General features: G+C 43.5%; 1 protein-coding gene across 6 annotated transcripts in view; it reads right to left on the reverse strand.

Moving 5' to 3' along the window:
* The window catches only part of DAB1 (DAB adaptor protein 1), a 406,138-nt gene extending 383,759 nt beyond the window's left edge, over window positions 1-22,379 (reverse strand). For 3 of the 6 annotated variants that reach the window (XM_064429000.1, XM_064428992.1, XM_064428991.1), the window contains exon 1: window positions 22,238-22,379. The gene's annotated coding sequence lies outside the window, so the exon portion shown is untranslated. Of the gene's footprint in view, window positions 1-21,883; window positions 22,154-22,237 lie in introns of those variants that run through there. The other 3 variants (XM_064428985.1, XM_064428984.1, XM_064428999.1) reach the window with 2 other exon arrangements.
* Window positions 22,380-23,522: the final 1,143 nt, after the last annotated feature.

The raw sequence follows: 23,522 nt of genomic DNA on the forward strand, positions 1-23,522 counted from the left end.
ATTGAGTAACAATACATCAGGCTCAAAAGTCTCACAGTGCTTTATAACTACATATTGCAAACACATTCATCTTTATGGGATTTGATCTGTTCTCAAGTTCTTCCTGAAAATCACCTGAGCTGCCTGACAGCTCTGGTAGCTTTTTTCAAGGAGGAGGAATGGATCTTTTAACAATTGGTTTTCGTTCTCTTCAGTGGAGGATTATGGAGTATTACTAGATCCAAACACTGATAATATGATGCCAGCATCAATACATAGATATGGTTCTAATACATTACTATAAAAATAATATGTAAAACCTTCTTTTTCCCTTTCCAAATTTTGCACAGGCAGTGATGACCAGCCCTAAATCTAGAAATTGTTTCTACTCTTTAGCACCCAACGGCTGGAATTCAGTGGCTCATGCAAAGCTCTGCCAGGAGCAGGACCAGAGTCCCTGGCTCAAGGCCTGAAGTCACCAACTCCTTCCTGATAAATGATCTCTGAAATAGCCACCATCAGCAGCAATACCAGATGCCATTGCTCTTGCAGGACTAAGCAGCAACAACCATGGAACAGCTGTAGGTGACAGAGCTGAGGAATGTGAGCAGAATCAGCAGAGAAGGAATAAATCAACAAATTGGAGACTGGGATACAGTATCTGAGGGCTGAAACCTGGTGGAGTGCAGCACTTCCTACTTGATTTTCTATTTTATTCTTCATTTTAAAATTCATGTGGTGAAAGTGTGAGGTGATAAAAGGCCAAGTATCTGCACTTCAGCCACTTGCAATGAATACAAGTGAAAAATACAGTCTTATTGGAAAACCAGAAATATCAAAGAAGTGTGACAGAAGCATGAGATGCTAAGACCAAGGAGCTTATTCTTCTTTTCCTACTGCACTATAAAGACATTTGCTGTCTCAATAGATATTCCATTTTTAGTGCCACTCCTTAAAATATGGGAAAGGTCAGTTGGAGGGGAAAAAAACCAGACCACCAAAAATACCCCACCACAAACAACTCTGTAAATTCAGAAGCACTGTCAGCAGAAAAAGAACGAACATTTCTTTTTTTTTTTTTCTTCCTGTAAAGCAAAGTTGAGATTAATTTAAGGAGGTGCTAAGCATCATCCACAAGTGTCCAACAAGGCAGTAACAGAAGAGGGCATCCATCAGTTCTTCTCGTGCAACTGACAGAAGGACAAGTGGGAGAAGAATTGGGTATTAGAAAAATGAAAGTCTTGTTAACAGTAAGAGTGGTGAAGACCCAGAACAGGCTGTCTAGGGAAGATGAGAAATCAATATCCAAGGTTTAAAAAGAGGTTAGACAGACTGTCAGCTTCTGGAGGTGAGACAGGTACACTTGATCTCACCTAAGAGCCTGGCAACACACTAAGTTATCTTTCAAGGTCTTTCCCACATCAGCATTTTTAGGATTTTTTGTAATTATTCAAGCAATTTGTCTCGCTTATGGGATAATTTCATGTATGAAAGAACATATTCAATACTAGTGCTGTCATATATTAACTGATTCTTACCCTCCTCCATCTCTTTTCTAAATGGAAGACACTAAGGGTGCTCATATCCTTCAGCTTCTTTTCCCTCAAAGACTTTTAGGAATAACAAAATATTCTGCAGTCCTGCTCTAAGGGCACTACACAACTCACCTTTTTTGTAAATCATAAGGTGATGTTTTGATCTTGTCCTTCCTTTATTTAAGTGCCCTCAGGTCTGTGCTAACTGATAGCTGGCATCTGATTGCTGCAGAGGAGAAGAATCCACCTGCACCACGAGCCCCTGGTGCTCTGAACTAACAGGAATCTCTTCTGACTTTCAGAAATTGGGCTGGATAATTTTAAAAAGTCTTTCCCAACCTTAATTATCCAATCAGTCTAATAAATCTGTCCCCAACCTCCTCTCTGAAATATCTCCTACTGCAGGACAGTACTGTTCTCCACAAGACAAAGTTCTGTCCTTTACTTGTAGTCTGGGGAGTGATTTTTGGATTACTGAAGGACTTTGCATCGCAAAACAAATTAGAATATCAGCATTTGCCAAAAAAATACTGACTCTGAGACATGCAAGCAGAAGGAACACAAAACATCTTTTGTGTTGCAAATATCAGCAGATCTTGGCTCAAACACCTGAGCAGAAAATTTCTGATAAAAAAAGGGTTTGGACAAATGACCCCAGTTTGGTGACCTTCCAACACCTCTCAGGGAGCCCAGGCTTGCAGGTGCTGGGCCCTGGGAAGCTCTGCAGTGCAGGCTGGCTCAGGGAATCATCCCAAAATTGCAAGGAGGGACAGATTCCCTCAAACCAGAAATTTCAACTTCAAATCCAGTACTGGTTGAAAAGATTGGAGTTTACTGGTGCTTCAGAAATAGAATGCAAATTCCTGTTTCTCCCAAAAGCAGCCAAACACACACTTTTCAGGGTGGGAACATTACCAGGACCATTTCTGCTGTCATGGAGGTGTACTGAGAAAAAAACTGATCTGCTTTTCTCAGAACTGCCCATTCCTCACAGATTAAAATCACTAGGTGACATTTTTAATCAGTATTTCTAGATGGTATTGCTAAAATGAGAACATTAGGAAGCTCATTTAAATTTGCAAACTAAACCCATTTGAACATTACTTGAGCACGAGAAAGTGGCAAAGGCACATGAAGTTAAAAGTCTGTGAAGAACAAAAAGCTCCTGGGCACTGCACTACCCTCCCCAAGCTCCCCTTTCTCCCATCTCATTAGAGAACTCCAAGGAATAACTCTTTCTACCCAAATCCAATCAAAATTCAGATTAAAATCTCTCCTGTGCAAAGCAAGTACTCTTGGTGAAAAATTAAAGGGAAGTTTGCTTTCAGGACTGGAAAGTCCCCCATGTTGGAGGTAAATGGGGCACCTTATTTCCAGATAAGCTGAGTAATTTACAAAGAAAAACCACACAGCATTCCCTGTTGTTTTTAAAGCTTTGTGAAACTAAAAGTATATTTTATTCCAGTCAAAGTACACAAGGATGCAAGACAGGAACGAGGCCGGGGTGTGAGAGCTCAAACTCATCTCACTGCAGATGATCTCTGAACAGAACACCTGTACCCTCTAGAAATGTTTCATCCTTAGCCTTCCAAGAAAGGAAAAAAGAAACCCAATAGGACAGATGTGGGAAATCTGCTCCATGAGTTTTAATTGCAGCCATTTGTAAGCTGCATTTTCCCCAGACACCTATCTTATTTTTAAGCAGATATTCCTAATTAAGCAGAGGGCTTGGTTATCACCAGGTGAGTGACTTGCAGAGTCAGGTTATCAACACCAGCAAATAACAAAAGCAACCTGAGTATTGATCCGGAATTAGAAGGCCATCACCAGCTGCAAGATCCCAGCAGCAATTAGGGGACAGGGAGGAAGGATGGAAGACACCAGGACCACAGCTCCTGCATCTGAATGAGGATTCAGCGTGACCCTCATCGACTGGGGAGGTGGCAGGGTCTGGGATGGGTTATTCACAGCCTCCCAAGCTCAGGAGCTGAGATCCAGGTGTATTCTCCTGGCCCTTCCACCCAGGGAGTCCTGCTGCCTCCCTAACATAAACAATTGACCTGGAGTGGTGTGGGAAGGGAATTAAACACAAATCCTGGGCATTGTAGGGCAGCTTGCTGTGCTACCAGGTCTTTGTTCCATTCTGGAAATGTCATTCCAGGATAATGAGGTACTGCATGACTTGCCCAAGTTATAAGGAAGCCTAAAAATATGCAAAAAAAAAAAATCTTATTTTTGTATTCATTGTATCTGTCAATCACAAAACCAAAGGTTTAAGACAAAGGGGTCCTGAACTTGTGGGTTTGTTAGCTTATGGGGCACTGTGCAGCAAGGGGATAAAAATATGGGTACCTTTGGTCATTTGGGGAGAAACCAGGATAAAAGTAACACTGCCACATGCCCATGGCACTGTTAGGGAAAAGGCCCTCAGTGCTGTAATACTGTTCTGTGTTTTGGAGGAGGATCAGGGATCCTGCACCAGGCCCTGTTTCACAGACACACCCATAAATAAACACTTTCAGTCCATGCATCAAATAAAATAATATTTCCCATATCTTCAATAATTTTCTTTTCACAGTCTCAGGGTGACACACAGACATTGGTGAGAGCTTGAAAATAAATCGAAGAGGCAGGTAAATATTAGGAGATTATTTGCAAACATTAAGACTGAGGAGTCTCTGGTCAGAAAATCAAGCCCTTCTGTCCTTCAGCTCTTTAATTTTATACATCAAAGAGTTACAATGCAAACAGACAGTGCCAGAAAGCAGGCTCTGAAGCTCAGCTAAATGCTCCTTGAAACTCAAAATGAAAAGCTCACCAGTCTGACGTTGTTTCTGTTCAGCAATGCATGCTGTGGTGCTGGCTCATGGGTGAAACAAATTGCTGTTCTAAGTCTATTAAAAAGGGGGGAAAAAAGGCCACCATATGGTGCTGACTGCAGTAGCTCTTAGCAGGTGAAACTCATCCAGAGCTGTAGCTACCATGCTTAATTATTGTGACAAATTCAGTCATTCAAGGTGGGGATTTCTTTGTTTGTGTTTATTTTTTTTTGTTGTTGTTATTTTTAAACAGGTTCATGTGCTATTCCCACCCTGAAAATAATAGTGGGGAAGAGAAACCCCACATGCCACAGAGATATTTGTGTCACCCAGAAACAGGAAGGGGTTCAAGCACAGTTTGGGATAATGAAGGCATCACACTGAAGAAGAAGGATGCAGAGTACAAGGGAGTTTCTCACAGAGCATCCTTGAACTCCTCACACCCCACCCAACACACCTGCACTGATGGAGATGGTGAAGCCACACAGACTGTCCACACCCCTGACACGCCATAAGAATAATATTTAAAAATAGTTTTACAGAAGTATTTACAAGAAGATGGTCTTGGGCTTAATACACCCCAGACTATACAAGAAGCACACAGTATCTGTCCTTTGATGTGAAGGTGTGCCAAAAAATTCCTGGAATGGCTTCGGCGTGGCTGCTGTCTGTCCTGGAGGTTCCTGATGTCTGGTACACACAAAGGAATAGTGCAGAGAGAGGGATTCCAAAGAGTACCTTAAATACAAACAAGCCTCCAGACCAAGTGGCTCAGAAATCAATTAGCCCCATGCACAGACGAGGCACATTTCCAAGTTATTTGGTATTTAGTGTAAAGTTGCACGGGATGCTGCTGGGATCCTCCACAGCAGCACCTGCTCCTCTATTCCCCTCGCTGCAGTTCAGCATCACACACTCCATGTGTGGCTCACATTTACAAGAATTAGATTAAGTTATTCAAACAATCTGACTTCTTCCTTTAATAATCTGTGTCATAAAGACTCAAAGACATCATTTTGCTCAACAGAAATCCACGTGTAGTTTCCCCAGTTCTCCATGTCCTGGATCATGTATATGTATACCCACAAAACATTAACCTAATTCAAGCACCAAGAAATGCCCCTCTCCAATTCAAATAATTTAAAAGTTCCTGTGAAAGATCCAGAGGTTTGATTCACTTTTTTTTTCCAGAATAAAAAATTTCAGGTGAATCCAGCTGATTATATTCATCAGGAACTGAGCCCCTGGGGTTCCCACAGCCCTACAGAGTAGTTGCCTTGATCATTTCACTCCTACAAGTTGTACATTCATTTATTAACATCATCCTAAATCCAAACCCTAACATCTTGCAAAGGGGATACACACACGCCCCCATATAAACACACACATTTGGAGCAGTGATTAAGTAATTTCCTTTCCTTTCTAAAAGCACTAATTTAAAATAAAACTTTCACTAGGAGGAACAGCTAAGAACTCACCCACATCCAAACCTAGAGTTTGCATAATTTTGTTACATTATTTAAAAAATTCTTTCGTTACAATTTGGGATTGTGTTTTTTCCTTCCCTTTGTAAGATCCTACTTAAAATCCTAAGGGAAAAAAACTTTCTGTGGTCCTTCCACGCTCCCACTAATTTTCTCAAAAAGCCTGCAGTAATTTCCCTGAATAGCTTCCAAAATGAATTCCATAAAACAGCTTCTCACTAGAACTGTCTTATCTGTGGGTGAGTCAAAGGATCAACTCATTACAGAGCTTATTTGGGAAAAAAGTCCAAAAATAAAACACCCAAGCAAAAAAAAAAGTTTGTCATTTTAAATTCATAAATACACATTTTGAAGTATGCATATCCAGACCTGCAGGCGCCTTTTTGTGAGTTAGAAATTCCCAAAACCAACACTCCATGCAGCCACAGAAGCTCCTCCTCATCCCAGAAAAGCAAGCTTGAGCAGGGGAAAATTCAAAAAATCACTGAAACACAACCTTGCCAAAAATCCCAGGTGATGAGGGGTGGCAGGGAGGCATCCCCAGGGCTCCTGGAAAGGTCAGCACAGCACCCAGAGCTCAGAGCACACAGAACACAGCTGGAGGCTCAGGAGCCAAACTGGAGTGGCCACTGGCCAACAGCAGCCTTTCCTTGCTAAGAGCCACATCCCAGCAGTGTCACAGGGGACAAACCCCTGGTGGCAAACAGGATAAGGATTTCTAACCAATACCTGAAAACAGGGGACACTGTGAAGTTTTGGTAAAGGTTGTTCTGCTACATTAATTCTATTGCAGAATAACTCAGATTATGAGCTCTTTTTCTTGTATATCTCAACAAATTAAATTCCAGTATTTGTTTATCTTAGGTTGAAAAATGTAGCTGGGAGAGAGGGGGTTTACATTTTCCATTTCAAAGCAGACACCAGTCTTTTCAAACCAGGACATTATTGAACTGTTTAGCATAGCTGTTTGGTGTGGTAACCAAATGGTTTGAATCAAATCTGAATCCCCAAACCAGCTTAGCTATTTAATGAATTGTGGGCACAACTTTTAAATCATTAATTCCGCTGAACACAAAACAAGGGTCAAAAAGAACTGCTCACTCTTAGGTGCACAGGCTGATAAATTATTGTGAACTTGTGAAAGGCAGCTGAAGTTGTGTGATAAATCAGTGTCACCACCTGGTCACAGACACCCAGAGGGGGCTGAGTAGCAGAATCAACGTGTCATCTCCACACCTCTGCAGGGTGATGATGTGTGACATGCTTTGCTCCTCAGAGCTCTCTCACCACAACCTTTCCCATAACCTTCCCTCAGCACGGGGCACTGGGGATAAACCAGCACTGCTGTTTACCCAATCCCTTCATGGAGAGCAGAGGCCAAGCCTCAAAACAACACAAATAAAACAAATGTGTTACCCATGCCAGTAGAACCAACACCTAAAGCAACTGCAGGATCAGACTGAATCCCACACACCTCTCTTACAGCCAGCTGGTCTCCCCCACACCTCGTGGCTGGGAAACACAACACTGAGAACTTCATCCTAAATTAAAATTTTTAGACAGCCCAGAAACTTATTAACCACCACTCCTTCTTTACTGTAAAGGACATAACCTTATTAGACTCTTGACCACAAACAACTCAGCCTCTTAAAAATTACTACAGGGAAATGCATTCTTGAATCAGATGGGAGCAAGGCTCAGAATCTCAGCTCTCTTTGTTCCAGGATGCTGCGAGGATGAATCTGGGCAGGGGGTGGAGGGAGAGGGTTATGAGCAAGCTGGCTCTACTTATTTCTTGTAAATACCATAAAAATGAGCACTTGACCATAATCCCTGAATTGGATATAAAGAGAGAAAATAACTCTTAGAGAAATGAGTGCATCTAAGTGCTTCTTGAGCATCAAATGGAAGAACACATTTATGAATTTTTCCATCATGGTGTGAAGCATCGTGTCAGGCAGGATCAACCCCATAAAATTATTTTGTGACAATGCATGTAAATGGTTTTAACATTCTCAGACCCTCCAAAGCAAGAGCAGAGACTACCCAAGCCATCTGAGAGTTCAGATTTGAAATAGGGCCTTTGAAGAGATTATTTGCAGACTAATCATGTATTTTCTCATGGAAGCATTCAACAATTTGAAGTACCATATTCACATAGCACATTTTGCCTTCCACAATTACCTCTGAAAGAACCACTGAAAAATTATACACTGTGTAGACAAGAATATATCTAAATGATATGCATGTCTAACAGAAATAGATTATTTTCAAGGGGTCCTAAACCCAGCTTTTCCATTTGTTCATGCAATTGCATGCAATAATAATTTATGTGTAAGAATCAATGCATTTCAATCAGATACACATAACTGATAGGCCTTTCTGTTTGCTCATTTTTGCATCTTTATATTTTAAAAAATTAAAATTAATAGATTTTTGAAGATATTATTTTAAGTTTTTTTTTAAAACACACACACACACATGTGCACACACAATCACCTTGTTCAGGACTCAAAGAATCAGTCCTGCAAATCCTGCTGAAAGTGATAAAAAGAAACTAAGAAAGCAAGAAACTAAGGTACAATAACACTGGCTTGATAATCAGATCCACCTAAAAGAAAAACCTTGTTGTCACCACAGGAAGTTTTCCTGATTGCATATTTTTTTAAAAAAATCCCACATCAACCAAAACAAAAGGGTTTCAATTCACTGCAGCCCTTCTTGGCACAAGGAGTCTGAGAAAGACCTGCACAACCCAAACCCCAGGAACCACAAGTGACCCCAGGACAGGGTGAGGGAGAGGCAAGACAGACTTTGACTTCATCTGATTCCATGGATTTGTTGACTTCCAGTCTTATTCAAGACAAACCAGTTAAAAAGAAAATACAGGTGAGGATGAAGCAGTTTTAGCAGGTCTGGTATTTATACACAGACTATAACTCCTAAAACTACAGCAGCACTGTGGAATGTAAGGAGAACACCTTACAATTCCCTCACCCAAATTTCCACATTCTTGGTTTCATCCTGGCCTCTTACTATTCATAGTGGCCAGCTGAACAGAACTAAGCAGAAAAATGTGTTTCTTCACATTTTAATGCCATGATGTCCCAGAAGGGAGCAGTGTTACCTCCTGTTCATCCCCAGTCCTACAAACACCACTGACCCAGTCCAGCTGCCGGGCACAGAGAATACAGACCACCTGAATCACAGAATACAGCTGCCTTTAGTACTTCTCCTAGCACAAAGAAATTAGATTAATGCCATAATCAAAGTCCATGTTCAAAAAGCCAAGGCTTTTCTCCAATCATAAGCTGGTATCTGTAAAACCACGTGGCATAATAATGCAAGGTTTGGGTTTTTTCCTGTGCTTTATCATGGAGAGGGGAGAAAAATCTCCCTTCAATGCCTCATTCATGAAACATCCTTGAACCCTGAGTTCTTACTGAAGCAACTGACTCTTGGATGGACCAACAGGCAGAATCTCCAAATTGGCTTTCAGTAACTCCTTTAAAAAAAAAAGGAAAAAAAATTTAAAAACCCACACCCAAACAGAAATCCCCCAAACTCACAGCATCTTTTAAATTTTCTTTGTCTGTGTGAGGAGTGCATTAGATCAGATAAGGGATATTAAATGGCCTTTAAGCCTGACAGCAAAGAGCAGCTCTAATGGGAGTCCCAAATTGTGCTGCCAGCAATCCAGTGTACTTACAAAACAGCAACATCAAGATGCCAGAACACTGCCATGACCTATATTTCCTGCAAACCAATTTTCTTCTTCGTAGGGTGGATGGAAAGAATCCAAGTGCTATTTAAGTTCCTTTTCTTTCTGCTGGAACTATGCCTTATCATACACATTCTTCCTACACCCAACTTTTCTGTGCCCTACAGCTTTTAAAAGAGGAATTATCTACAGTCTATTTATTTATTATAAACAGTAAATACTGCAAAATCGTGTTTAGGCCACAATTATCAGGTGAGACCAGAATGCTTTGTATCTGATTTCCACACTTTAAAGGGAATCAAACCCCTTAAAGGGGAACCTTAACAGAAGAAGAGTGTTACAGAGGGATACAGCTCACACATTCCAAAGAATTTCTGTGGATTCATTACTGATGATGCCAAAATTTCCAACATTTATATTTATTAAAGTGAGGGGTTTATTCTTTTGCTGATTCCCATGCTATGGGGCAAAAATTTTATCCTTTAAGGAGAACATTAAAATCAAGACAATGCTTCTAGCAGAAAGGAAGTATCTGTCCAATTTCTTTGAACCCCACTGCCTTGTGATACCCTTATAAATTCCATTTTTGCCTCCAACAGAGGAACTTTGCTCATTTGTTACACACACTCTGCTCAGAGTAGTCAACAAAACACCTGAAAGGATTCATGATAATCTTGTTTTCACCACCCCACCCCCCCTTACAGCTATCCTTGCCAAATGCAAACTCTCCCCCTCAGGCAGAGAAATTTGGAAACAGAACACCTGATGCAGCTTTTATTCCAAAACTGCCTCACGTGTGTTGAGTGTCAAAAACAGCCATGTTGTGCCACAGCACCCACTTGTCTCGGGAAAATTGAAATTGCTCGGTGTCTAACACTTTGAATGATTTCCCAACTTCTCACTTGCCCCATCTGCTCCTCTCAGCTCAGTTTGATTTGTTTTAGCCTTTGTGTCTGCAGTGGCACCAACAAAACTGCAGCATCACTGCAAGCTCCTCTGCTGTGGAATGGTGCCAAGGCTCTCAGATTCAGCCTCCTCCAAGAGAAAAGCACCAGAAAAATAAGATTTCTGCCTCATTCTGTTGTCTCTCCCATCCTCCAACAGAATCACAAGCAGCTCTCCTGCTCCAATGCTGAGCTCTAAAACAATATTCCACCTACAAAACAAGCAACATGGCAATTACAAATCAGATGTCCACAGAATACAGCAAAGCACATGGATGCCACATCTCAGCCCCTATTTTACTTTATTAGCTGCCCCAATTAACTAAGGAATTATGGAAATTATGGAAAAACTACTTGAGTTTACATAGGATTTTGTTCTGTGCTGTTAGTACGGTACTTAGAGACCTTCAAAGCAAAAATACTTTCCAGTATTTAATAAACTGGGATTCTGAAATCAGACATAGAACTTGAAAACAGGTGGGGAAATTGATAAAACAATAGGAGATATACAACATGAAAGGGGGTTTTTGGTTAAGACACTGCACAAGGTGGGCAGTCACAGTGCTGTCCCTGAACTGCAATGGAATCTGGATACACACACCCAAGGCTTTAAAAAGATCTGAAATATGATGGAAGAAAGATCTTAGAAATAACTACATGGGAAAAAAGCCACAATCAGTCCATACAAGTGTCCATTAAAAAAGACTCAACTCAGACTGAGCAGAATCTTAACAAAAGTAACTAAAAATCCCCAGACTCGCACTCATTCATCTTCCCCAGGAGAGTCAGCAAGCAGAGCAGTGAGGGCCACAAAGGTGCAGATGTAGCTGTGAGAAGAGAATCACTCCAGGACTCTCCCTTGGGAGCCACCAAGGACTGAATATATCATTTTGTACAGAGAAAAACAACTGATGTGGAGCAGCACAGCTCACACCCCAACATGTGTTTCTGTCACTGTGAGCACCAAGCTGACAAGAGCTCAGAACCCCAAGACAGTGATCTCAAATTGCCTTAGGTTTACTTAAAAAAAGGTCTTTTCTCAGTGAAAATATATTTAAACCTCTCCAAAACCTTGGCATTCACTTCTTAAGTGCAAAGTCCCAACAACACAAGTGGCTTGGCCTGGTGTTTGTTAGAGATGTTCAGGATGGATCAGGTAACCAGGAATTTCTGCTTTTCTTAGGAAAGCACACAGTGAGGTACCAACACACACAACCCCTGGCAGCAGCTCCACCCTGCTGAATCCCTCAGCTGGAATTCCTCACAGTGCCCTCAGTGGGATATTTTCCCCCCAGTGTTCATTCCCTTCTTCTGGTGAACGTAATGAAACCCAGCTCCACAATTCCAGAGATGTGTGGCTGTAACATTTCCCAAGAGAAGCCACTGCAGCAAACTGAGCAGCCAGTCACAAAGGTGGGCAGGTCCTGAATTTGGGAAGGGTGTGCAGCAGTCATCAGGAAGTAAATGAGGCAGAAAGTGAGTTAGCCAGGCAACTGCAGGGCTGGGAGCACAGTCAGGTGTGGGAGCTGCAGGGGAAGCAAAGGTGAGCACAGCCAGAGAGCCAGCACAGACATCTGCAAGGTAAAATATTATGTTTGCAACCAGAAGAGAAATCTTCCTGGCAGAGGAGGCTGCTGTGGCATAAACTCCTCCTGTGAAAGCCTTTGGCACAGCAGTGAGTGTGTGTGTCCATACTGCTTCTTCAGGAAACAGGGAAAATAAATCAGGATACATATCAAACTAAGCAGCTTCAATGGACACACCATTTTCCTCCATAGATCACAACTTCTCCCATCTCTGTTTCTATTTGCTGACAGCTAAAAATGCTATTCCATTCCCTAGTTTGTATTTTTGAAATCAGGGCTCTGTGATCTTCTTGCCACTCTTAGCAACCATGAGGTAGAGCCTGACCCCAAAGAGGAAATCTTAGTGCATTACTGCTTTGTTCCACAGCACCCCGAAAGAAAAGCTGCCAGCCAAATGTCTCCAGCCAAATGCAAAATACATTATTAATGAAATTAGAGTGAGAAACCTTTTTGTATGCCTCTTTTATTAAATAATACCAAGTGACTCCGTTGCACAATTACAGCATCTGAACTTTGCTTTTTAAATGTTGCCACGTGTAATCTCCACTGTGTATTTGCACTTGAAATGGTAATCTGAAGGCAACAGAGTCTGCAATAAGTGGAATTATTAATAAACTCTATTCCAGGTCCTATCACTAAGAAACATACCCTAGGGCCCTGCATAAGGTGACATTCTTACTTCAATATTAAGATTTATATTATATTTCTTCAAGATTTGCTTACAAAAAGTTATGAAAACAGACAAGCATTTCCACAGAAAAACAACCTATTTCAAAGACAACCATTTAGAATTAAAACAGCTTCCTCAATCTCCAGAATTAGAAAGAACTGGGCAAACAGGAACAAGAGGGATGTTCAGCCCAGATCACTTCTCCACAGGGGAGGAATTCCTGTGGTTGGACACAAGATAAACTGAGCTTGTACAAAACAACCTGTGGAGGAAAGAGGCAAAAATGCAAAGGAAATAAAGAAAATGCCCAGTCAGCCCAGCTCACCATCCTCAAGGAAGGGTTCTGAGCTGCTCATGGAGTGGGTAATGGGGCACGTGGCCTTCCATGTCTCAGCAACCTGTGCAATTCTGGCTCAAGCTGATAATGATCAAACCTAATTACACCCTGACAGCCCTCAGTGGCTTATACAGTGCTTAAGATTTTATCACAAGTCTCATGATATTTAGTGTTCTTCTTTAAGCCCTAATTCCTCATGTCAAGCAATTACCCAAGGTTCTCCTCTTCCAATAAAAATGGAGTTTCCATGCGAGTTTGGAACAAAGCTTCAAATATGACCTAAATGGAATCCAGTGGCTTCTAAACGTCTTTATTTCTTTAATATATACATATAAAATTCTGCTGGGGCCTTTCACAAGCTTTAGAGCAGGGTGCAGAGGGATACAGACATACCCAAGTGTTGGATAAGAACAAGCAGCTCCAGCAGAGAGATCATTACAAACACTTATCACCAAGTAAGAGAAATAAGGAGCCTTAAACCAAAATTGCTGCTTAAAACTACAGCAAAATAAATCAGGCACAACCAATTCAGTTTTCTACACCTTTGCAACACTGGGTGCCTTGCTAGAAGATAACACATCTCCTCCAACACTGCTGCCTGTCCCTTAGAAGCAACTCCTGCTGTGTCCCACACTCAAACAGCTTTGACTCAAGAGAAGCCTGGGGGACAGCAGGGAGAGATGAACTGCTCCACACTGGATTTTGGCCGAGTTCCTCACCTCTGTGTAAGAAATCCCTTCACCTGGGGGACAGCAGGGAGAGATGAACTGCTCCACACTCGATTTTGGCTGAGCTACTCACCTCTGTGTAAGAAATTCCTTCTGTCTGTGAGCAGAATGAAGCTGGCCCCACATGCAGCAGCCTTGGCTCCCTGGCAGGCACCAAGAGCACCCACAGCTTGAGATAATTCACCAGAACACATCTGTGAGCCTGGCACAACTGTGGCAGAAGCAGGGTCACCCCCAGTCTGGGCCCTCAGTTCCACCACAAACTCTTCCAGGGGATTGTTTGGTCTGTGTCAGGCTTTAGCACCCTCAACATCCCGAGGCACTGAGCTCTCCTGCAGAGCATCACCTGTGTGAGTGTCCTACTTGTGTCTGCTGCCTCTGACACTGTGTGACACCCTTCACTTCATTAAATGGAAAAGAAATTCCTTAGTCAGCTCTCCAGAGGGGTTTAATAAGGCTTTATCAGAAGTCCTCTCTTTCCTGGACTAACCTTCTCCTGTCCCTCTCTTCTGCTGGGCTGACATGAAAGCTTTGTCTAGTGGAGATTTCACCCAGAAAACAGACATTACACTAAAAATCTCTCATTTTTGTTTCTATAAAACAGTTCTTGCCTTCCTAACTTACCTGTCCAACCCAAATCCAGCACAGCAGTGCAGAAACTTTAACAGTCCAGAAAATTTACCTACGTACTCTATTTTTCTTCCAGATTATACTTAGAAGACACAACTGTAGAGAATTCAAATGACATAGCTCAGAAGGAAAATTAGATACACATGACTTGTAAATTGAGATGTCCCTGGCCTTGGACCAGGGAAACCTCTAAGTCCATCCCATCAAACCAGGAGGCAAGAATTTAGATAATGCAATCAGAAAGCTGGTAAAGCTTCAATCCCTGATCTGCTGCCACAGCCAAAAGGGTGAATATTCACTGCAACTCCTCTGTCTTCATTCTGCCCATTTTAGACTTGATTCCTAAAGGAATCTCAAATCTGCATAATAAAAACTGAAACACTCCAGACACTGTGACAGCTGACCTTTACAAAAAATGATTCTATTTCAATAATATGTAATAAATTATGCACTGGTATCCCACATATGTTGGGTTGTGTAAGGACAGCAGGGATGCTCCAAGGCTTCCCTTTTTTCCCCATGGATTTCCATGGCTCTGAGAAAAGCAATATATTTGCTCTACCAAAGTGGGATTATGACTTGAGAAAGTGATGTCCTGATCCCATTTTTCCAAACTCTCAGTGAAAATTCACAATTACATGTCCACTAACCACAGGGCAACTGTTGGAAAGTCTTTTTTTAAGGAAAACCACTGTGGAACACCTGTGATTCAAGTGACCCCAGCACTGGGCATGGAGAGCCTGCTCTCAGCCCTAACTAAGGCTTTACTCCACCTCTACACAGATCTCTAGTGGGCCAAAGCCTTTTCCACATGAAAAATACTGAACTAATATAATTTAAAGCATGAATTTAAGCTCATTTGAAGAGCTGCAAAGCCAAGTGAAGGCATGGTTATTTCAATAGTAATGCTGCAAATCTCAGTTTAGCCTCAGCTTACTAAAGGCTTCTAAAAGTTAAATCTATATAAACCAGTCCTAATCTCAAGGATGTTTCTGATAAGGGCCTGTACCAGCTTAAGAGTGCAGGGAAAAATAAATCAATTTAAAGTGACACTTGTTCAGTGATCATGCACATCTCAAAACTGTGACTGGAAGGACTTTGGTCTACTGACAGTAATCACACACTTTTAACACAAGCCCAACATCATCTCTTCATTCACCAGACAAATAAAATTTCATGTTGGAAAACAGTAATGACAACAGTTAATATTTTCAGTAATAAGTTATCCTCACAGAGAGCACTTGACCTTCATTGTAATTTCCACACAGCTTGCAGTAAACCACCTGAGTGTGTATAAAATGTAATGAATAAAGAAATATTAAAAACGATAGAATGTTATTAAAGTAGGTCACAATTCAAACAGCACAATTACTGCAAAAACGATGTTTGAAACTACATCACTCCCAATCCTTCTCACACTGGATGAGCTACTCTATAATTTATTTTGCCTAACAACAGCCTCTGTCCATATTGTCTCTCTTTATCCCCAAAGACTCTTTCAATGCAGCCCACTGTGCCACATGACAGCACAATGCCCACACGAGGCACGAAATGTCACAGATCACAGATTCACACCTGGCCAACATAATATATTCATCCAGTTCTTTCATGCAGTGGAAACATTTGTTGTGATTTTGTGGGTCAAGCTACAAGAGGCAGATGGAATGGGCATTTTATTTACATGGGGGGGTTGCCTAAGCACATTCACTTTGTTTATGAGGGACAAAACCCAGCCTTGCACCAAAGACAGAAGAGAAAAAGTGGTTTCCTTTGAGGCTTTTGGACAATTATCATGATTCCTTTTGACCCTTAACATTACATTCCACATGTTCTGAACATTCTTGAAAATCTGGGATTTTTGGTTCACATCCTGAGAGGAGATGAGCACAAATAAGATCCACCTGTAAGTTAAAGCAAGTCTGACAGTAGCAGAGTGGTGAGACTCTCCCCAGAACTCACCCCTGTGAAATCTCACAAATTCTGTAGGAAATGCACCACAGCAGGTCAGAGTGGTCAGCTCTTTAATTTTAACCAGAAATTCAGGATGAGTGGATGTAGATATTGGATTTATCCATCATTCCACAGACCATAAAACAACCTAAACTGTCCCCAAAGACATAAAAATGTACAAAATGTATCGCTTGATGCATTATGAATATTTTGAGTGATTTTTGAAACAGCATTTTGGAATATTGACATTGATGTTACCATGAGAGTTTTGGGGGAAATTCCTATATAAACAGCAAAAACCTTTGCTACAAGGAGAGTATTAACCCTGTTATCTTTTAATTATTTGTGTTGCACATGAGTATCAGTGGAATATGTGGGTTAGAAGCACAGCCCACCTATATTGGATCTGACAGGAAAACAAAACCTCAGGAGAGATTTTCCAGTAGAAAAAGAAAAGGTTAAAAAAAAAAAAGTATCTACTACTACATTGCTCTTTTTGTTAACAAAATTATACAGTAAAGTCTGGATGCATATCTAATTTTATCTCCCAGCATCTGCCACTGCCTCATGACCTCTAAGATAGTCTGCAAGCATGTTGATAAACAGATTAAAAGGTAATTCAATGGATACAGAGCAATCCTCCAAGTTCCCAGAATGATGTTTGACTGAATCATACCAAACACACCATTCCTGAACCTCCAAAGGAAGAGGAAACCCCTTCTCCCCTCAAGCAGCAAACTACCATCCTACTGTTTTCCTTGCCTGAATACCAAAAAGCACTAATATAAAAACACATTTGTAACCAGACACTGAATTTTTACAGAGAAGAACTGCCTGTTTGCTTCAGAAATGATTCAAGTTCAGATAACTAAATGGAAAATCGTGATTATAGAGAAGAAAATATTTTATGCATCCACTCCTTTCTCCTGGAACGCCAGTTTCGGTAAGATTTATCACATTTACTATTGACAGATGATTCCTCCATCCATTAGTCCTCATAAAATAGGGAAGAAACCTGGCAGCCTGGTGCTTGGGGAAGGAGGGAATTATGCCCATGGCAGGAGGTTGGAATGAGCTGACCTTTAAGGTCCCTCCCAACCCAAACCACCCTGTGATTCTATCCATGGCCAGTTGAACTGTAGGGAATCCTCTCCACATGAAGACCTCTTAAACTGGAATTGGGCTTTGATGTGCAATGCCGAATGTTGGATTTCCTTCTGACTCAGCAGCTCAGGGTGCAGAAAATCCACGGGCAGGTGGAATTGCCAGGCAGGCGTGCCCAGAGAGCCCTGACCCAGTGGGAGGAAAGCAGATTGACTAAAGCAACACATCTTGAGGGAAGGCAAAGCATTCGCTTCATCCTCATGAAGAAGTGAAAGCTCAGGCTTTCAAATGAGATGTAAAATAGAGCCCTGACCATTCATCGTCATTAAAGATCCCATGAAAATCCCCACAAGAGTGAAAATGTTAACTAACATGTCCTGGCCAATATCCAACTCGGATAATTGCATTCTGCTTCCTAAATTCCCCTTGCAGCTTCAATTGGATTAGTTTTTCTTCATTTCTCTTCCCTAAACCCCTCCTGCATAATGTTTCCAGCCTGGAATGGCTGCTGGATTCCACTCCAGAGGTGTGTGAATTATCAGTGCTGGGCAATCCCAACATACATTTTGGATATATTAGTCAGGGAAAACACTCTCTGAGCTGGAGTAATCCCCTCACCTCTCACTGAGGAGCATTTAACTTTACAAATGAGAAATCCCTCTGATGTTAGTATGATTTTATTTTTTTTTTCTAAAATATTGCCCTGCAAGGAATGGAACCAAAGCAGCCTCCTGCCAATTAGGAAAGTCCTTTTCTGGGCCATATCCTCAGCTTGAGGAACCAGCTGCACTTGCTTTGACTTCAGTAGGACTCTGCTATATTAAAACAGGAGTAAATATTCATATAGTGTTGGGTTTTTTTTCTCTAAGTCACTCATGTTTAAATGTTGGAAGAATCAAAGGACTTGGCTCTGGAATGCATCAATCTGTGGTTACAAAAGAGGAATATCAGAATGTATTCTCATTCCTTTTAACTGGCTTGCAGATCTCCATGCTATTTTAAAGGGAAGTTGGAGGTTCTTTAAGTTGGCATACTGATGAAAAATGAAAGTGCTGTGAAATATGAATCTCCTGTTGCGTGCTATGTGTATTCTACTGTAAATACTCACAATAGTGTAGAGGCAAGCAAAGTCCTGACCCGGCGCATTTTATGAAACAGGAGGAGCAAAGGTGATTTATGTGCATAAAAGCAAAAACTGACAAGCCTTTGATTTTCTTGCAGAACAATCCCAAAATGATTGTCAAGACTGCTTAGGTTTTTTGCCCTCTGCACTTCCTGTAATAGGACCATTTTATCCAACACTCTGTTTTATAGACACTGTGTATAGGGTCATTTCCACCTGCTATCCAGCTTGCTCAAAAGAATACTTCTCATTCCCACTTCCAAGAGCTCTCAGCAGCAGTTGAGATTGGCCTGTTTTCACTTCCAGCCTGCTCCTGCATCTCTGGTTAAGCATAAATCCACAAACACACCACTTATTCCTTCTTTAGAGCTCTGAAAGCAGAAGGACATCCTCAAAAATCTGGGAGAGTAATTGCAGACAGGCTGCAGTCAGAAAAATGGGGAACACAGGGAATACACCCCTCCTGGGATTTTCTCCTGAATATCCCAACCCTCCTTCTTTTTCCCTTGTAGGAGGTGTCACTATTTGTCAGCTCCACACTGGGCTGGCTGCAACATCATGCTTAATTCCCTTGACAAAGTGTGGATGGAGCAGGGGGATGGGAAACCTCCAAGAGCACCCTGCTTCTGCAGCAAACACGCCTGGTGAAGGGTATGGGATTGAGTGAGGGAATTCAGAGGGTGAATAGCAGGCACCAGCACGGCTGAGGCTCACCTGATGAGCACAGATGGGTCTGCAAAGGGATTTTTAGGTCAGTATCAGATGGTTAAAGAAGCACAGAGCGTGTTCCTGATCTGCAGCACACACATGAGTTTGATAAGGGCAGAGCTGATCTCCAGAAATTACTTTTTTTCCACCTGCTGCCATCCTGGGTATCAGCCTTGACTCCAGCTCAGCTCCTCTTGCACACAGCTGGCATCCACATGGGAAATGACACCCATCCTCCACCACAGGCTCCTCTGCTCCAGTGGAGAAATGGGCTTGAGCTGGAGAACTTTGAGGTTTGCATCCTTATGATAAGTAGTCAAGATTATATGGCATTTACAGCAAATACAGGATGGAAAGTTTGGTCCTCCCACTGAAATTGAATTTCAAAGCGCACAACTGTTCCTCCATTGCTTTGGTTTCATGAACAACCTGAAGAAAAGACTGGAGCGGGATGTCTCTTTCAGCCACTCCTTCCTTCCCACTTTGATTTCTTTTTAGGATTACCCTGTTGGAGTGGAAACATTTCCACTCCTGTGCTCTGAAACAGCCACTGCCATGAGACTCAATAAAAATTATCATGACTACAGGAACTACAGAAGCTTGGGATTAGTGAGATCTAAAACTGGATGGACATCCCTACCCTCCTCTCTGAGGAACCCTCCTGAAAACCTGACCATAAACATTTTAATTCTCTGTCAGCTCTCTGGAGAAAATCATTACAGAGGCAACATTACAGAGCAGTGGTGCCACTCTGCAATAAGTGTCTGCCAGTCAAGCAGACATCACCCCACAGTCACCCCCAGCATTCCCACCCTCTAATCCAGAAAAAAAGGGTGCTGGGCATGGAGAGCTTGCTTGGAGCACTGCTTGAGTGATCAGGCCAAAGCATTAATCAGCCAGTCAGTGGCACAAGAGCTTAATTCTTTATTTATTAGTCTGTCTCCCCTCTCTGGTTCAAGCAGTTTATACACTTAATTCAATTTTAAGAGCTACGTGTTTGTTTACTAGAGCAAACAAAAATCAGTAATGAAGAGCTGTAGTTAAAGACAAGTAACCAAACTGCTTGTCTTCTGCTCAAAATTAATCTTTTAGTGCCAAATATTGACATTAGAAGCTTAGTCCCATGTCTGCTTTTCACACCTGCCAAGCACACGCCAGAGAATTTGGTGTGAAATCACTGAAGGATAGGTGCTGACCTGTTCTTTCAGCATGACATCCCAAAGAAACCACCTGAAACCTAGTGGGGTTCCTCAGAGCAAACCATGATCAATCAATTTGCCAACACCATCAACCTCAGGAATCTTCTTTCCCTTTTATCTCTAGTCTTACTTGCCTTCATTCCTTGCAGCATCAGAGATAGAGTAAACCATACACAGAGGAGAATGATGGTATCATCTACCACTGCACTCTGCTTGGGCAAGGAAAGGCAGTAAAGCTGGAAACCTCTCTGCCAATTGAAGGGAGAAGGAAGGAAGGGAAGGAAAAAAAAAAAAAAAAAACAGAAAAACCTGTTGCAAAAAAAAATGAATCACAAATAAAGCCTTGGGGTTGGAGCTTTGCTTCTTTAGATTTTGGGTTTAGATTTACCACTTATGTGAATGTCTACAAGCAGTTTAACACCACAATTTAAAAAAGCACAATCAATTCAGCCCAGATTCCTTAAATCCAACACAATCACTTCCCACAGAACTACTGAAGTCTACTGAAAACATAGCTGCAGCATTAGAGGGTTATTTGCTCCAAGGACCTTTTTAATATGGCTGTATTGTAATACTGCAGTGCAAGAGCCTCTCCAGCCATAAAAAGAAATTTAGCTCAAAACACAACTTGTGGGCAATGAAAAATACATTTGGTTCAATTTGCCATCATTTAATAATAGCATTGTTTAACAAGATCAGTTAAAACAACCAGCCTCAGAAGACACAGCAGTGCACTTCTTCTCTCGAGACTCTGAGGGCACTGAAATGAAATTCATTCTGCAAACCAAACATTCAAAGCAACCAGCAGCACTAGAAAGACCATATTTAAAAGGGAGAAAAACATTTAGTGACCAGAAAAACATTTAGTGACCAGAAAAAGATAACCCCTCTCTACATCCCCAGACATGGACATTTTACTCTGAAGCTGCTGTCTATTTCACTGGCAAGGAAAATAACAGTCTTCCCCTGGAAGTAACATATTTGTCATTACACTTTTATTTCCATTCAAAATCAAGAACACACTGAATTTGCACACATGGGGAAGCAGCTACCGAGATCTGGGTGTATTCTGTATCACATCACTAGTCCAACCCCATATATCCTCACATAATTATTTTTCTACAAGGTTATGCCTAATTGGCCACTAACCTCCCTGATTAATCATCCCCACTACAAGAAGGCGTCGAGAAAAAGGTAGAAGGGCAACAAAATATTTATTCGGGCTGCAAATATTAATCCAAGAGGGGACGGCTGGTTCAAGTTGCCCCTTCCCGGCTGGCACGCAGGGGTGGATGGCGAGAAAACCCTGCTCGAGAGTCTCACACATACAGACACACACACAAATAGAAAGGAAGCGGAGTCTCACGTTCATTCCCAGCACGGCTCGGAGATGCTCGCTACGGCTCCAAGTTGCCCGTGCCCGGCTGTGGAAGTGTTAAATCCCCGCGCACGGCCCCGGAGCGCGGCTCCTGCGCCGCTCGCATCCCCGCTCCGCGTCCCAGCCGGCAGGCGAGGCGGCACCGCGCTGCCCGAGCATCCCTCCCCGCCTCCTCCTCCTCGCCGGCTCCGCCGCGCCAGCGCCTCCCTCCCGGCGGAAAAACTTTGCGCTCAACTCCGCCGAGCTCCGCGGGGCGCCGGGACCCGCTCCAGCAGTGGGGCGGCCGCGGCAACGGGGCGGCCGCGGGCGGCTCCCCCCGCGGATCCCCGCGTCTCCTCCTACCTGCAGCCTGCGCCGCTCCCGCAGCGCCCCGCTCGTGCTCATCCTCACCATCCTCACCATCCTCCTCCTCCTCCGGCGGCGGCGGGCGGGCTGCGCGCCCCGGTGCCTCGCTGGCTGCGGCGCGCTGCTGGCGCGGAGCCTGCGCGGGCGGAGGCGGCTCCGGGCCCGCGGCGGCAGCGCCGGTCCCCCGCAGCCCCCGCGCCACCGCGGCCCCCAATAGCGGCGAGCGGGAGCCCCCCGCCCCGCCCGGGCCGCGGGCAGGAGGCGGCGCCCGGCGGGGACCCCCCTCCGGAGCTCCGGGCCCCCCTCCGGAGCTCCGGGCCCCCCTCGGGCAGCGCCAGCCCCGGACTCCTTCTCCTTCCTCCTCCACTCGCCCCCTCTGAGGGGACGCGGCTTCCAGCCCGCTGCCCTCCCGCTAAAAGCCCACCGGCCCCGCAGCCCCTCTCACCGTCGCCCGGCTGCCGCTCTGCCTTGTGCCCGTCGCTCCTGCGGCAGGAGCTGAGGGAGCCCTTCCAGCGCCGGGCTGTGCCGGCCATCGCCTCACGGCCGGGGGTGAGGGGACACCTGAGGGGACATCCCTGCCCGGCTTAGACAACAGGCGGCACCTGGGGGTTCAGAGCGCTGGGGCTGCGGGGCCGGGTCCCTCACACCCAGCGGAGGCACCAAGAGGCGTTCTGGGCCCTGCGGGATGTGGCATCGCCCTTCCTTCCCATGCTGCCTGCTCCTCCTCGGGATCCGGCCTGCCTGTCCCACAGACGTTCGTTCCTGGCCGCCGTCTCCCCTGTGCAGGAAGGTGTCTGCTCTTGATGCTTGAAAATGGACTTTGAAGGCAGAAATACTTTTGAGTGACAGCTTATAGCCACGGTAGCTCCAGCTTGCCTTGCTGCTCTCAGATGGATGTTAAGTGTTTCCCTGGCAAGCTCTGACCTAAGCCAGCTCTGTCAATAGGTGCTTGGCCTGCTGGGCAATGCTCAGGAAGGAGAATTACAGCCTGTCACAGATCTATTTCTTGCTCTTCCTTGTCCACTCTTTCAGTGGGATGTCACCAAACAGCAACATTAATCCCTGGCAAGGAAGAAATTGACGAGTGAGCTCGCAAAGCACAGCAGTGAGACGGCGATTAAAGTTTCTGTCTAATTCTAGGAGATCAAGCTTGTAATAGCTAGAGAATGAGACTTAAGCTGCTTTACATATTCCTTCATATGTAAGATCATTAAGGCATCTCTGGTTATTGTACCTCGTGGCACAGGGAGGTGTTCATAGTTGCCACATCGGTGGCTGTGGG

This window comes from Passer domesticus, chromosome 7 (genome assembly GCF_036417665.1).
Source record: "Passer domesticus isolate bPasDom1 chromosome 7, bPasDom1.hap1, whole genome shotgun sequence".
Taxonomy (NCBI): domain Eukaryota; kingdom Metazoa; phylum Chordata; class Aves; order Passeriformes; family Passeridae; genus Passer; species Passer domesticus.